Source organism: Macaca nemestrina, chromosome 3, assembly GCF_043159975.1.
Source record: "Macaca nemestrina isolate mMacNem1 chromosome 3, mMacNem.hap1, whole genome shotgun sequence".
In the NCBI taxonomy this organism is placed as follows: Eukaryota; Metazoa; Chordata; class Mammalia; order Primates; family Cercopithecidae; genus Macaca; species Macaca nemestrina.
In genome coordinates this window covers 20,992,766-21,008,442 of record NC_092127.1, presented here as the reverse complement: position 1 = coordinate 21,008,442, position 15,677 = coordinate 20,992,766, and the positions used below count along the sequence as shown (strand labels likewise).

At 40.8% G+C, this 15,677-nt stretch overlaps 1 protein-coding gene across 5 annotated transcripts in view; it reads left to right on the top strand.

Moving 5' to 3' along the window:
* The window catches only part of LOC105466706 (palladin, cytoskeletal associated protein), a 433,580-nt gene that overhangs the window by 266,609 nt on the left and 151,294 nt on the right, over nucleotides 1-15,677 (top strand). The gene's annotated exons all lie outside the window — the stretch shown is intronic.

Genomic DNA, 15,677 nt, shown 5'->3' with positions numbered 1-15,677 from the left:
GATGGAAAGCTACAGGGAAATAGGAATTACCATCTCAAGGAAAAGAAATGCGCCGCATTAGAAATGTCTGATGCATTTTTTGTTTTCAGTCATTCTTGCAACCCAAGGACTGAGTTGTAAGTCAAAGTGTTTATCAGTGTTAAGTTTGAACGAAAGACGAAAATCTCTGTTGTTCTTTCCTTCTTAGTAGTTCATAAACTACTTACATGAATATCTACTTATATATTAGAACACGGCTGTGGAGGAAGAAATATTTTTAGTGTCTCATACGGAAAAGTTTTAAGACACACATTTCCATGGAGTATATTTTTCCCACAGTGTTTTCCAAAGCCTCTGTCTTTGGCTCAGCATTTCTCCAACTGGAAGTTTCACCAATGAGTCCCCAGCGTTCCTGTGGTCCGCCGTAGGGCTACTCCAGAGTCTCTGGCTTATTTGCATGTGAAACTCGGAGATTCTCTCTCTCCAGTTAAAGTCATATCCACAGGATTTACATGAAATATAATATTATATATGGCACCTTTCTTTGTAAGGTAGCCAGAAAGTGGCTTTGAGAATTTTTTTTCTGAGACTGGGGTCTCTCTCTGTCGCCCAGGCTGGAGGGCAGTGGTGCAGTCTCAGCTCCCTACAGCCTCCGCCTCCTGGACTCAAGCTATTCTCCTGCCGCAGCCTCCTGAGTAGCTGGGACTACATGCACACACCACCATGCCCAGCTCTTTTTGTTGTTGTTTGTTTTTTTGTTTTTTGTTTTGGTAGAGATGGGGTTTCACCATCTTTCCCAGGCTGGTCTCAAACTCCTGGGCTCAAGTGATCCACTGCCTCTGCCTCCCAAAGTGCTGGGATTACTGGCGTGAGCCACCGCACTTGGCAGGAAATATTCTGTCCTAGTGTCAATGGCATTCGTTTTGCATCCCTCATAATCCTGGACGTGCACAGGATTAGAATTTTAGTCATTCTTTCCTAATGAACCATGTTTAGGTTTTATCACTTTGGAATACTCTCTTACTCTTCTCCAAACTCAGTCTTATTTCCCTATGGTTTTCATTTATAAGGGAAGAAAAGAAAGGACGACAGGTCTGTTTTTAGGGATCTGTTAAAAATTCATTTCGTAATAGTCATAAACATTGTGAAATAACTTGGGACTCATCCATACAAATTCTGATTATTTTAAATTGCTTCATGTGATAATTGCAAACATTTATTGAGCATTTACACATTACTGAACTTAAAACACATAAAAATGCCATTCTCGGCTGGGTGCAGTGGCTCACACGTGTAATCCCAGCACTTTGGGAGCCAATGCGGGCAAATGGCTTGAGTCCAGGAGTTCAAGACCAGCCTGGCCATCATGATGGAACCCCGTCTCTACTAAAAATACAAAAATGAGTCGAGTATGGTGGCATGCTCCTGTCATCCCAGCTACTGGGGAGGCTGAGGTAGGAGGATTGCCTGAGCTTGGGAGGTTGAGGTTGCAGTGAACCAAGATTGTGCCAGTGCACTCCAGCCTGGGCAACTGGAATGAGACCCTATCTCAAAAACAAACAAACAAACAAACAAACAAAGCCATTCTCTGGCAATCATTAAAAAGTCAGGAAACAACAGAGGAGAGGATGTGGAGAAATAGGAATGCTTTTACACTGTTGGTGGGAGTGTAAATTAGTTTGACCATTGTGGAAGACAGTGTGGTGATTCCTCAAGGATCTAGTACCAGAAATACCATTTGTCCCAGTAATCCTATTACTGGGTATCTACTGAAAGGATTATAAATCATTTTACTATAAAGACACATGCACACGTATGTTTATTGCAGCACTGTTCACAATAGCAAAGACTTGGAACCAACCCAAATGCCCATCAATGATAGATTGGATAAACAAAATGTGGCACATATACACCATGGAATACTATGCAGCCATAAGAAAGGATGAATTCATGTCCTTTGCAGGGACATAGATGAAGCTGGAAACCATTATTCTCAGCAAACTAACACAGGAACAGAAAATCAAACATGGCATGTTCTCACTCATAAGTGGGAGTTGAACAATGAGAACACATGGACACGGGGAGGGGAACATCACACACCATGGCCCATCAGGGTAGGGGGCAAAGGGAGGGATAGCATTAGGAGAAATACCTAATGTAGATGACGTGTTGGTGCAGCAAACCACCATGTCACGTGTATACCTATGTAACAAACCTGCACATTCTGCACATGTATCCCAGAACTTAAAGTATAACTTTAAAAATGCCATTCTTTATAGAATTTGATATATTTTTATCTCAGAGCTTGAAATCAGTTACAATACTGTTTTAATATATGTAATTATTTCAGTGTATTTCCATGAAATGTAGACCCAATCTTCAAATAGCATAGAGTACCTACTATGTGCCAGGTACTCTAATTAGAATCTTCCATTTAATTGTCATTTAATTCTCACCTGCTAAGCAGGTGGCATTGTCTCCTTTCCACCTGTGAGGAAACAGAGGTTCACAGCCATTCCACAGCACATGGAGTAAGAGGTTGAGTAAGATTTGAAGACACATGGCACTTTTAGGCCACACAATGTCCAAGGTATTTAAATGAAGTAGATGACTGGTTTTTTGTAAGCCACACACTGACAGAAAAGACACTAGGAGATGAGCAAAAGGTGTTTCCCTGGGGATGCTGCCCTGGTACCACAGCAGCAGGAGGTGGGACAAGCTGACTTCTACTCTGAGTGAGTTAAGAAGCTCAGGGATGCTCTGGGATAGAGAGAGCATAAAACACCTGTGCATGGAGCCATTGTACCGTGGCCATGGTTTTTGTTTTAGATCAGCATCAGGTACAAAAATCCAGAACTGAAAAGAAATGAATGAAATGAATGCAACTCCCTTTCCATCAGGTCAGGAGTGACCAGGCCTCCCACACACCTTTGTCTGTTTCCTCCCCGAGTGAGCCTCAGAGCCTCCAAAGCCCTCTCCCACATGGTCCTGTATTAAATCATGTTCTTCTAGGTCAAGTAACAAGGGTCCGTTATTCATGCCTCTATTTATTTATTCATATGTTTATTCATTTTATTCACCTATAAATATTTACTGCAGTCATATTAACCAGCATCCTTGTGGATATCAGAGTGCCACGGGTATGAATATGGGAGGAAAAAGAAACCACTTTAAAGAAAGAAATTCCTTTAGAGAGTATACTTACTATATGTCTTCTTATAGATACGGGACTTTGTAAATGGTGAGTGCTCAGTACATATTTATAGATGAATAAAATGAATAAACATATGCATGAATAGAGGAGTGAATAATGGACCCTTGTTACTTGACCTAAGATAACATAATTTAATACAGGACCAATTTCTATCCTTTTCCTATAAGTAATATATTTCTATATTACATATGATATTTTGATATAAAATATATTTAAAATATATTTTATAAAATAAATCACCTCTAGGCTGGAAAACTCACTCTATGTTGGCCCTAGGAACATTTTAAAACATTTTTTTAGAAACAGGATCTTGCTATGTTGTCTAGGCTGCAGCACAATAGCTATTGACAGGTGTAGTTATAGCACACTATAGCCTCAAATTCCTGGGCTCAAGAGTTTCTCTCACCTCAGCCTCCAGAGTAGCTCCAACTACAGATGTGTGCCAGTGTGCCCAACTTTTAGAGATATTTTTTTTTTCTGGCTCAGAAAAATCCCTCTCAGTATGTTTATTCCAAACGCTTTCTAACCGGTCTCTATGTGTTAGGCAAAAAGACTTCCAGCTTCTCAGATTCATCTTTTTGAGATTCATCTCAAAGACTTGCTTAGCGATGACCATACCACCTCAAAGCAAGTTTTCTTTTCTCTCTAACCTGCTCCTTGGGTTCCCACACCTCTCTTGGAGCCAAGTGTCAATAAACAACACCTTCGTCATCTCTTTCCATTGCTTCCTCCTGGTCACAGCATGCTGAGTTAGCTTCACTTAAAGTCTCTCTTTTGCATCAGATAACTTTTTCTTGTTTGCATCAAGGGTTTATACACTGCCCAATATGCCATTTCCAAAATAAACTGGAAAGAACATCATTTCTTTGTAGTAGGTAGCCTCCCCTCTAGGTCTTCTGTTACAATGTGTTGGTTATCAGGCTTAGTCAGAAAAATTTAGTCTGAATCTAATCTCTAGTCCTTAGCTTTAACCTGGGCGAGTTATTGCCATCATCTGAAAAAATGAAGATAAAAAGAATGATGAACAAATGAGATCATGTATGTAAAACATACAGCATAATATTTGAAAATAGGAAGTGATGATGCTGAGGGAGGGGGAAAGAAAAACAGAGTAGAAGAAGAAGAGGAGCCAATTGCTAAATAATGAGTAGCCATCTTGAGAGACACAGAGAATGGCCCAGAGGACATGAGAGATTAGGAACGGCTGCATTTTGTAGGGAAAGGGAACACAAGGGTAGGAATCTTCTGGAAATTCCATCCAAAGAGGACTCAAGGTAATGCAAGTCAGAATGGGTACTTGGGAGCATGGGATGACCTCAGAGCCAAGGTGATATTACATCCCACTATCACCCACTTTGCAATGTGGTCTTAATTTAGCCACATGTTCATGGACAAGAAGTTCAGAGCCAGCTCACACTGCAGAACTGGGTTCCGGTTTTATAAGCTAAATTACTGTTTGCCACAGATGGTAATCTCTTTCCCAAAGAACAGACATACCAGAAGCCAGAAAGTAACTTTTAATTAATGAATTTGTCATCTGCAGCTCAGTGGTAATGAGGGAAATCCTGTGCCGTACATTCTTTTAAGTGTAGATTCAGGATCTGGATATGAACTAGTGAGGTCAGCAATTCAGCCCTTTACCTCTGATTGTGGGCCAAATAAATGGCTGAATTACTCATGGGGGTGTGGATTTTAAGTGTGGTGGGTAGGGGTTGGGAGGAAGAGAAGAGGGTGTGTCTTTCTTGGCATAGGCCAAAATGAATGAAAATGCTTTGAGTGTTATTATAATCTATTCTGTGACCATGTCCAGGTGGCTTTCTGCCATGGCTCTGGGCACACCCGTGTGGGCTTAGTCCCTTTCTGTAGGGATTTCACAGTTTCTGGTTGGCAGAGTGAGGACCAAAGCAGGAAGATTTTCTTCCCCACCCAACACACCCCTGACTCCTGCCAAATGTGAGGTGTGGGAGTGATAATATCAATGCAATAATACCAATAGTAACCACAATAAGTTCTTAAGAAACTGGAAAAGTGTACTAAGAAGTTTTTTCCACCTTTTTTGTACGCCAACCATTGCTCCTAAGTTCCTAGGCTTCTCGGCAGCTCTGCCTATGGAGTAGCCATTCTTTTACTCCTTTGGTTTCGTAATAAACTTGCTTTCACTTAAAAAATAAGTTCCTAGACTTCTTTTTAGTGAATACTAGAGTTCTACCTGAAAGAACCCAAATTTTCAGGTCACTTCCCAAAACTCAAATGGTAGTGTCATGGACTTGAAAGCAGTCTTAGGGACTGTCCATTCCAACATTCTGCCCATCACAGACATTCCCTGGGATCTCCCAAGGCAGGCAGTCATCCAGCCTGCGAATGGACACATGCAGAGATGGAGAGCCCACTTCCTGAGAAGGCCAAGCCATGATGGGCATCTGTAGTGGCTGCAAGACAGCGTAATGAGGGAGAAATAATGTAGGATTGGGAGGCATGGGAATTGGTTCAGTGCTTGTTCTTCCACTGACCAGCTGAACGACCTTGGGGAGAAGTCACTGTGCCTTAGAATGAGTCACTTATCAACTATGAAGCTGTTGGATATGATCTCAGTCATTCTAGCAACAACATGGTCACTTAAAGTTGTTTTTCTACATCTAGCCAAAACTGGCCTCTCTCTAACTGCCAGCTATTGGTGTTAGTTCTAATTTTGAGAACTGTAGAGGATGGGTCTTATCTCATTGGTATGGCAGCTCATCAAGTATTTGAAGATGGCTGCAATGACCCTGTAAGCTATCTCTTCTTTAGTATAAACATCTCAAGATATTGTAAATCTTGCTTTTATGACTTGGCTTTCAGAATTCTTCCTCCTCCTAACAGTCCTCTTCCAGACAGACTCAACTCTTTAAATTATGGTCCCTAGAACTGGATGCAACATTTCACAACCGGCCAAATAAGAGCCCAGGAAGTACCGGGACTGTAACAACCCAACCCTCCACCACTACCTCTGCCCTTCATCTAGACCCTGTGCTGCTTTTCCCTTAAGTTTGCCTTTGCATTAGTTATTTCAGCCTCCATCATCATCTCGTGCCACAGACTGTGCTTGTGTTTGGGTACAGCCACCAGGCCCTTACACATGACCTGCTCTCCAGCCAGTTCTCCCTGTTCTGAACATACACATTGAATGATTTCTCCCTGTTCACTGTACAATTAATATATATGCATAGTATTATACAAAGCTGAACAATAGCTGCCCAAATTGCAGTATCCACAGATAACATTGTTAACTTAGGCTAATACCAATACATTATTTTTAATAAAAATGTCAGCATTCATGGTTTTCCTTACATACTGAGGTTTATTTACTCCCTGTGTCTGATTTTTTTTTTTTTTTTTTTTTTTTTTTTTTTTGAGATAGAGTTTCGCTCTTGTTGCCCAGGCTGGCGTGCAGTGGCATGATCTCGGCTCACCACAACCTCCACCTCCTGAGTTCAAGAGATTCTCCTGCCTCAGCCTCCCAGGTAGCTGGGATTACAGGGCTGTACCGCCACGCCTGGCTAATTTTGTATTTTTAGTAGAGACGGAGTTTCTCTATGTTGGTTAGGCTAGTCTCAAATTCCCGACCTCAGGTGATCCTCCCACCTTGGCCTCCCAAAGTGCTGGGATTACAGGCATGAGCCACTGCGCCCGGCCTCTGGTCTTATATCATTCCTCTTACCCTCATTGGAAGACCTCAGTCCAAGCCTGGCTTTTACCCCTACACCAGTCCATCTTTCCAGGCTTGTCTCCACCATTGCCCACCTGTTACCCATACCCACCATGGTTCAGACTTCCATACTCCCTGTAAGCTCCTAGAATCTTCCCTCATCTCCCCCATTTGACCTTTTGGAAAACCTCCTGTTCATCCTTCAAGACGAAGTTCAAATGTTACCTTCTCCATGAAGTTTACCCGACTTCCTCTCCTATCCCCATTCCATTGGAATCCCCGATTCTCTTATCTGTATTTCGGTTGATGTTTGATACTGCTCTTTTATAACACATGAGATTGTAATTAATTGGATATGTTCTACCCTGGGAGCCACAATATCAGTGAGCAAACTTTAGTTTGTCCAAACTGTAGCATATAAAAGCTGTGTCAAAAAAGGAAAAGCTACAACATCTGGTCTACCTGTCAGTGCTCTTCTTTGAATGTTCACGTTAATTACCCTGAACCTGGAACACTTTAAGACATGGATGCTCAGACAGTGGAATAAAGGTCAAGATGAAGGATAGAGGGAAGAAACAAAGATATGTTCTATTTAATAGGTTCAGGGCAATTAGTTTCAGAAAAGTTTCTTACATTTATATACTATGTGCATGACTATATGCATATGATCTATTTATTAAAATTGTTTTCATTCAGCATGTGTCACATAGACTCAGTTTATTTTTGGAGAGCATAGACTAATATAAAAATAGATAAATCTGGCCATGGCAGCGAATTTGAATGGTATGTTTTTTCTTTTGGTTTTTTGAGTCGGAGTCTTACTCTGTCACCAGGCTGGAGTGCAGTGCTGCCATCTCAGCTCACTGCAACCTCCACCTCCTGGGTTCAAGCAATTCCCATGCCACAGCCTCCCAAGTAGCTGGAACTACAGGCACGCGCCACCACACCCAGCTAATTTTTCGTATTTTAGTAGAAATGGGGTTTCACCATGTTAGCCAGGATGGTCTCAGTCTCCTGACCTCGTGATCCACCCGCATCAACCTTCCAAAGTGCTGGAATTACAGGCATGAGCCACTGCCCAGCCTGTGTGTGTTTCATTTGAGTGTGTATCGGTGACTTTTCCAGTGAAGAACATCCATTGTATCCCAGTCAAATATGAAAAATGAGCTGTTCTCCTGGCTTCTATAAATCAGATTTCCACTCACACAATCCTGGAAGAGTGTATCTGTGCACATGCCTGCCCTGAAACTATCTGTTAGAACTATCCTTATGGTGACATGGAAAAATTTGCCTCATCTGTATAAGGTCTCGTCTTTGGACAGAGGAGAAAGAATTGGGAATTTCAGGCTTGAATCTTTCAAAGTGCAAAGCTTGAAAGGTTGAGATTGAGCACAAAGTCTGGGAACTCTGTGTCTCTGCCTCGGTCTGCGAGAGACGGGGCTGGGCTGGTCTCAAAGCTGCTGCCTAGAACTCAACTGTGGGCTGGTGTTACCCTTTTGAACTCCCCCTGCCTGCTACAATTCTTCTCTGCTCTATCATGGGTCCCAGGACAGTTTCTGCTCCAGACTGTCTGAGGAGCTTAGGGAACTCTGAAAGGAAACCTTTTAAGTCTGCTTTTCTTGAGAATGCTAAACCTGCAAAACTTGGCCAGGCATCATATTGGGTCTCCCTCTGTGGTGACTCAGAAATCTCAAGGAGAGCAGGAAAATCTAGAGGAACACTCATAATGTTGAAAGGGCCAGAGGGCAGGAGGAATGAAATTTGTATTTCCATTGAGTGGGTGATATTTTTCATTTCAAAGCCCGATGTAAAATCTTGCTGGTTTTTAGTTATCTACAGATTGAGAATATAAACACTGCTATTAAAATATTTCATCTCTCCCAAATGAGGCCATGCACAAATTTCCTTCTATGTACAGAGCCTTCAGCAACATCCATACCAAGCACAGGCAGACATCCAAATCTACTCTTTTTACTTGAAGGGAAACGGTGCTATCTCTGCAGGAGACAGAGGCTCGGAGAAAGGAAGAGAGGGGTCTTGGAAGGTCAAGGCTGAGTTGAGGGAGAGGGCAAAATTAATAGGTCAGGAAAGGCAAACCGATTCTAATGATTTCTTTCTATCACTAGCAACATCTACTCTGGAAATGGTTGTCTAAGGTTATGCCCTTTCTGGTAATATTCAGACTTGGGTTACTCAAACTTAGTTAAAAGAATTTGCTAGCATTTAAATGTTGGATTGCTGGCGAGAATGGAAAAGCCCGTCTCCCTTCAGGCAAGGTCCTGCCCTGTGCTTTTTTGTGTACCCCTCTGCCCGGAGAATAACCAGGCTATTTGAAGTTCACACAATCAATAACCACGGAGCCGCACCCGTGGGTAGCTCTCCAGTGCTGCCTGCTCGTTTAACAGGTCCTTACGGAGATGGGTCTGATACATAAGTGCCGGCGATCTTCAGGACAAACCCAATACAAGGAGAGAACCTAAGCTTGGTTTTTAACCTTCCCAGGAGAAGGAAGTATCTCTGGTTTTCATAGAGCACTGAAATCTTTTTTGTACTTCTGTCTTTTTCCATTGAAGGTGGGATTGTTCTACCCTCTCCAAAGTCAGCCCTGAACCAGGGGGTTTTCCATGACTTTCTGTGACCATCAGCATTCAACTGATGCCTGTTTCCTGTACACTTCAGAGAGAACCAGAGCTTCACGAGTCAATTAACACATTCCTAAGAATCAAAACTTAGTTTCTGGGCTGGGAGCCATGGCTCACACCTGTAATCCCAGCACTTTGGGAGGCCAAGACAGGCGGATCACTTGAGGCCAGGAGTTCGAGACCAGCCTGGCCAACATGGCAAAACCCCATCGCTACTAAAAATACAAAAATTTAGCTGGGCGTAGGCATGGGCACTTGTAGTCCCAACTAGTTGGGAGGCTGAGGCAGGTGAATCACTTGAAGCCGTGAGGCAAAGGTTGCAGTGGCCAAGATCACACTATTGCATTCCAGCCTGGGCAACAGAGCAAGACTCCATCTCAACAACAACAGCAACAAAGAAAACAAAAAAAGAAAACCCCTTAGTTTCTGAAACCCGTAATGCAAATACATATTCCTCCAAAGGTCTCAATGTTCTTATCTCAAAATACACATTTTATTGCTTTTGAAATACATGATTCTCATATCCCTTTGGCATGAATTTGTACGAATCCTTAGATTTAAGTATGTAAAATATAATAAAAACAAAAGTGCGTGAATACCCCCTACTGCAGAGTTATGCAAGCCTAATATTCAAAGCATGACATATTAAATATTATACTTTAAAGACAGAATTAGAACATGAACACATGTATAATGTCTTTGCCTCAACTTCAAAAATGCACAGTTGTAGAGAGCCTGGAAGAGACATTCAGGAACGGGCCCCAACAAGCCTTGCTGTGGTGTGGTCCTGCTTATCCGATTGTTGCTCAATAATGTGCCTTCCCGGAGGCATAGAAGGCACGCACCCATACATTCACACCCACAAAAATGTCACCTCATTCCCCAAAGATTGCCAGGCTGGGCATTGACCTTCACTTAAGCAGAGCATCAGTGTGGTGTGGGCCAGCTGCTGGAAGTGGAATTGTTTCTAAATCTGGGTACCCACACTGTAGAAGGCTTGTCTACACTGGTCTCAGCCATCATCCCCCCAGACACACCCAGTTCTTTACCACCTGATTCCCTCAGGGCCGCTCTCCTTCCCGCTGCCAGCACCCCTTGTTTGTAGCTTTGGGGATCCTGGATGTTTGAAAGATTCGTTTGTCCACAATTCAGGTGTAAGTCCCCCTTCCCTGGATGCTAGGGAGGGCGGCAGCAGCATGTCGTGGTCACTCAATTTGCTAATCAAGAGAGAACCCCTGAAGGAGTATTTAGGAAACATGGGGGGTACTATATATTTTTGTAAATAGAAACTTGTTTCCTGTTAATAATTAAACCATTTTTCTGATAGCAGAAACATCAGCACAGGCATACTTTATCCATTTATGGTTGGTTAACACACAGAACCTCTTCTACCGAGTAGGGTTAATAATACTTAGTATGTGCCTAGCATTCAGCACTCGCAACAGCCTTGTGCAATAGGACTATTTTTATTCCCATTTTACAGATAAGGAAACAGAGACCAGAGGTGCAATAACTTTCTTAAAACGACTAGAATGAGCAAGTGACAGCTAGGACTCGAACACAGGCTGTTGGCCTTCAGAATCTAGGCTCCTAACACCAGACACCAAAGCCAAGTCAGTGCCAAAGTTATTCCATACAAATGATACTTGTTTTCCCGCCTTTTCAATGTTCATATTATCTCTGCTCTTATTTTCATCTTAATTGTACACCTCCCCTTACATGTATTTGCAAGTATCTCACTTTGCAAAATGGAACTGATACTTACTAAACCTCCTCAAAAAAAGCACGAACAGCCCCAGAGTGATGATGCCCAAAACTTAAATGACCACAGCAACCAGTGCCATGCCAATGAGTTTTGGAGCTGAGTTTTGGTCTTGTCCATAGAACCTTTTAAGTTGAGAGCTTATAAATAGAGGGTTTCTATATTCTGTGAATGATAGAGGTACATAGTTCCAATTGTATTCTGTATTACGTGTTTGTGCCCTCATTGCATAAATGTGCCTGATGCCCTAGTGGAGGCCAGCTTCTTGAAAGCAAGAACCACGCATCCCATTCGTCTCTGTATTTCCAGGGCTCAGCACTAGTGGGTGCTCAATAAATATACTGAATGAATGAATAAAAGTATTACTGCAAAGATCAATAAGTCTCATGCCAAAAAAGAAAGGAAGAAAAAAGGAGGGAAGGAAGGAGGAGTGAGCGAGGAACAAAAAGAGAAAGAGGGAAGGAGGATGAGCCTCTTCAGAAAGACGGCCGCTCATGCATGCTCTCTTGGGCATGGAGTAGGTCACTGGCTGGATGTTTAATGGGTTTATATTATTCCTTAACAGTCATTGGTTCCAAATGAGGCATCTCTGATGGCTCCGTGCTGGCTTGTCTTGCTGCCTATGACATTCTCCCAACAGTTTAGAGTAGGAGAGGATTTTAGAATATAATAGTAACAAGTAAAATTAGCATTGTTTGGACTCCAGGTACCAGTTTGAAATTACATTGTTTAGAATATAACAATAACAGTGAAATTAAATCGTGGTCTTAAAGTGAATAACGGTAAAGCCATGTGTGATCTGAAAACCCCAGCCTGCCCTTATCTATCAAAATCCTGGTGTCTGAAGAAGTCCAAAATGAAAACACACTCTGAACAGATTTCTAGCAGAAGCTTCCACCAGGTTTTCATCACGGCAAGCCCTAGAAATAGTCTGGACTACAAGCCGGTCTTTTTAAAACCATGCTCCTGTATTTAATCACTAAGATATAAAGTTTATAAGTTTAGAAATTCAGGGATAAAAGTAACCCACTGAGTGTCAGGCCTGATTTCTAAGTGCTGTTCAGGTGTGATCTCACAACGCTCTCAGCATTTCCCATACTGTCACCACTTCACAGATGAGAAAAGTGAGGCAGACAACAGGCAAGTGACTGGTCTAAGTGGTAGAATAAAAATATTACCCCAGCCCCAGAGCCTCTGCACTCAGCCATCACCGTGTACTGCCCCGTGGTGAATTTCATCTGGGGTATGACAAGACCTGCTGATTTTTTGTCCCTTGCCTTTTCTTATTAATGTCTGTTCCTTTGCAACAATGGCATCTGCTGAGCCCCACCCTGCCTCCCCACCCACCTCGCTGCCTGTTCTCTCTCTCAAATCTGAAAGGTCACGGGTACACACCCAACTTCAGATAGCATTTAGTTAGCTTCCCCTCCAACACTGAGGAAATGTTCATTAAATGCTCCAGCCATTTAACAAGTCTATTTAACTTCATTTTCAATTTAACCATGTATTATTTCAGTTTCCTTTTCCTCCGTATTGTATAGCCCTGGGAATAAGAGTTGGAAATGTGCCTATCATAAGCTGAGTCACATTTTAAGTGTCCCCTCCTCTCCAGCCACTGTTTTCTTTCTTTTCTTTTTTTTTTTTTTTTTTGCAGTAAAAAAATATATATATTCTGTGTAAAATAAAACAGATTCAGAAAACTGCATAAAACAATTCATTATATAATTTGTATATATAATGAATGAAAGAAATAGAACTTTCTACTTGTACTTGCCCCAGAAGCCATGTGACCCATCCCAGTCACAGTCCCTGCCACCTTCAAAGTCAGCATTATATTAACTTATAATACTTACATCCTTGTGGATTTTTTTCATTGGAGATAATTTTTAACATTTTTGAGGTATAATTGCTATATATAAGAAAGAGCACATATTTAATGTATGCAATGTAATAAGTTTTGACATATGTATAATGCCCTTGGAAGCATTACTACAATCAAGATAGCAAATACTGGCTGGGTGCAGTGGCTCATGTCTGTAATCCCAGCACTTTGGGAGGCCGAGGTGGGCGGATCACTGGAGGTCAGGAGTTGGAGACCAGCCTGGCCAACATGGTGAAACCCTGTCGCTACCCAAAATACAAAAATTAGCCAAGTGTGGTGGTGCACACCTGTACTCTCAGTTACTTGGGGCACTAAGGCATGAGAATCACTTGAACCCAGGAGGTGGAGGTTGCAGAGAGCCAAGATCATGCCACTGCACTGCAGCCTGGGCAACAGAGCAAGACTCCATCTCAAAATTAAAAAAAAAAAAAAAAAAAGATGGCAAATACGTCCATCATCCTCAAAAATTTCTTCCTACCCCATTATAATCCCTTCCTCCTGCCACCTGCTCCCTCCTGGTAATCACTGATCTGCTTTCTGTCACTATATATTTGTCTTCATTTTCTAAGTTTTTATATAAATGGAATCTTTCCATATATACTCTTTTTGTTTGATTTCTTCCACTCAGCAGAATTACTTTAAAATTCATCCTTGTCATGTTACATGTATAATAGCTCATTCCTTTTTATTGCTAAAAAGTATTTTGTGTACATAAATATGATCTCTATGCTTATATATATCACAATTTATCCATTCAGTTGTTGATACTTACATCATTTTCAATTTTTTACTATTATAAAGCTGTTTGTGACTATTACAAGTGGATGGGCTTTTTTTCAAAATGATTATATCATTTTACCTTCCCACCATCATTGTATGAGAGTTCTAGTTTGTACACATCCTAGCCTGCACATGGTATCATCAGTTTTTCTTAATTTTAGCCACTTTAACAGGTGTATAGTAGAATTTCATCTTGGTTTTAATTCGCACTTCCCTAATGACAGATGACTTGAGCATCTTTTCATGTGTTTATTTGCCATCTGCATATCTACCTTGGTGAAGTGTGCTTAAATCTATTGCCCATTATTTAATTGGATTGCTTGTTTTCTTATTATTGAGTTTCTTGTTATAGTATTTATATATTCTAGATACAAATTATTTATCAGACACGTGCTTTGCAAATATTTTCTCCTAGTCTGTGGATTTTTTTTTAATTTCCCTCAGTGATGGAGCAGTTTTTAATTTTAATGGAGTCAAATTTATCAACTTCTATGTATCATGCTTTGATATCTTATCAAAGAAATTCTTGCCTAATCCAAGCTCACAAAGATTTTCTACTATGTTTTCTTCCAGGCACACATATTCTAGTTTATGTTATGTGTTTAGACTTGTGATCTATTTTCAGTTAATTTTTATATGGTATGAGGTATGAATTGAAGCTCTTTTTTTATTTGTTTGCATATGCATTTGATTGTTCCAGCACCATTTTCTGAAAAGACTGTCTTCTTCCTCCACAAGATTGCCTTTGTAACTTTGTCAAAATTGGTTGTCCGTATATGTGCGAGTCTATTTCTGGACTCTATTCTGTTCAATTAGTCTGTTTGTCTTTATGCCAGCACTATACTGTTTTGAGTACTGTAGCTTTACCGTACATCCTAAAATCAGATAATGTTAGCCTCTCACCTTTCTTCTGTCTAAATAGAAAGTTGCTTTGGCTACTCTTGGTCCTTTGCATTTCTGTATAGATTTTTGAATCAGCCTGTCAATTTTTACCAAAAAGCTTGCTAGGATTTGAATCAAGGTTATGTTGAATCTATAGATCAATTTGAGGAAAGCTGACATCTCAAAAACATTGCATCTCCTGTCTCATGAACAAAGTATGTCTCTCCATTTACTAGGTCTTCTTGAATTTCTCTCAGCTATGAGTTTTCAGTGTAACAGGTCTTGCACATCTTTTGTTAGATTTATTCCTATTTTATGTTCTTATGCTCTTGTGAGTTCTTAAATTTCATTTCTGATTATTTATTCCTAGTATGTAGAAATACAATTGATTTCTCTATTATTGATTCTATAATCTGCAACCTTGCCAAACTTATTCTAGTAGCATTTTTATAGATTCCATTCAATTTCTACATAATAGTATTGTTTCAAATAAAGATAGCTTTACTTCCTCCTTTCCAAACTAGATGCCTGCTATTTATTTTTCTTGCCATATTGCAATGGGCAGAGCATTCAGTAAAATGTTGAATCAAGTGGTGAGAGCAGATCCTTGCCTTGTTCCTTATATTAGGGAGAGAGCATGCAGCGTTTTACTTTTAAGTATGATGTTAGCTATGGTTCTTCATAGATGCCTCTGATTAGATTAAGGCAGTTTCCTTCTATTCCTAGTTCACTTAGAATTTTTTATAAGGATGTTGGATTTTGTTAAATGTTTTTCTGCCTCTATTGAAATGATCATACAGTTTTCTAAAATTGTATCTGCTGATTTTCAAATGTTAAACCACCTCTACAGT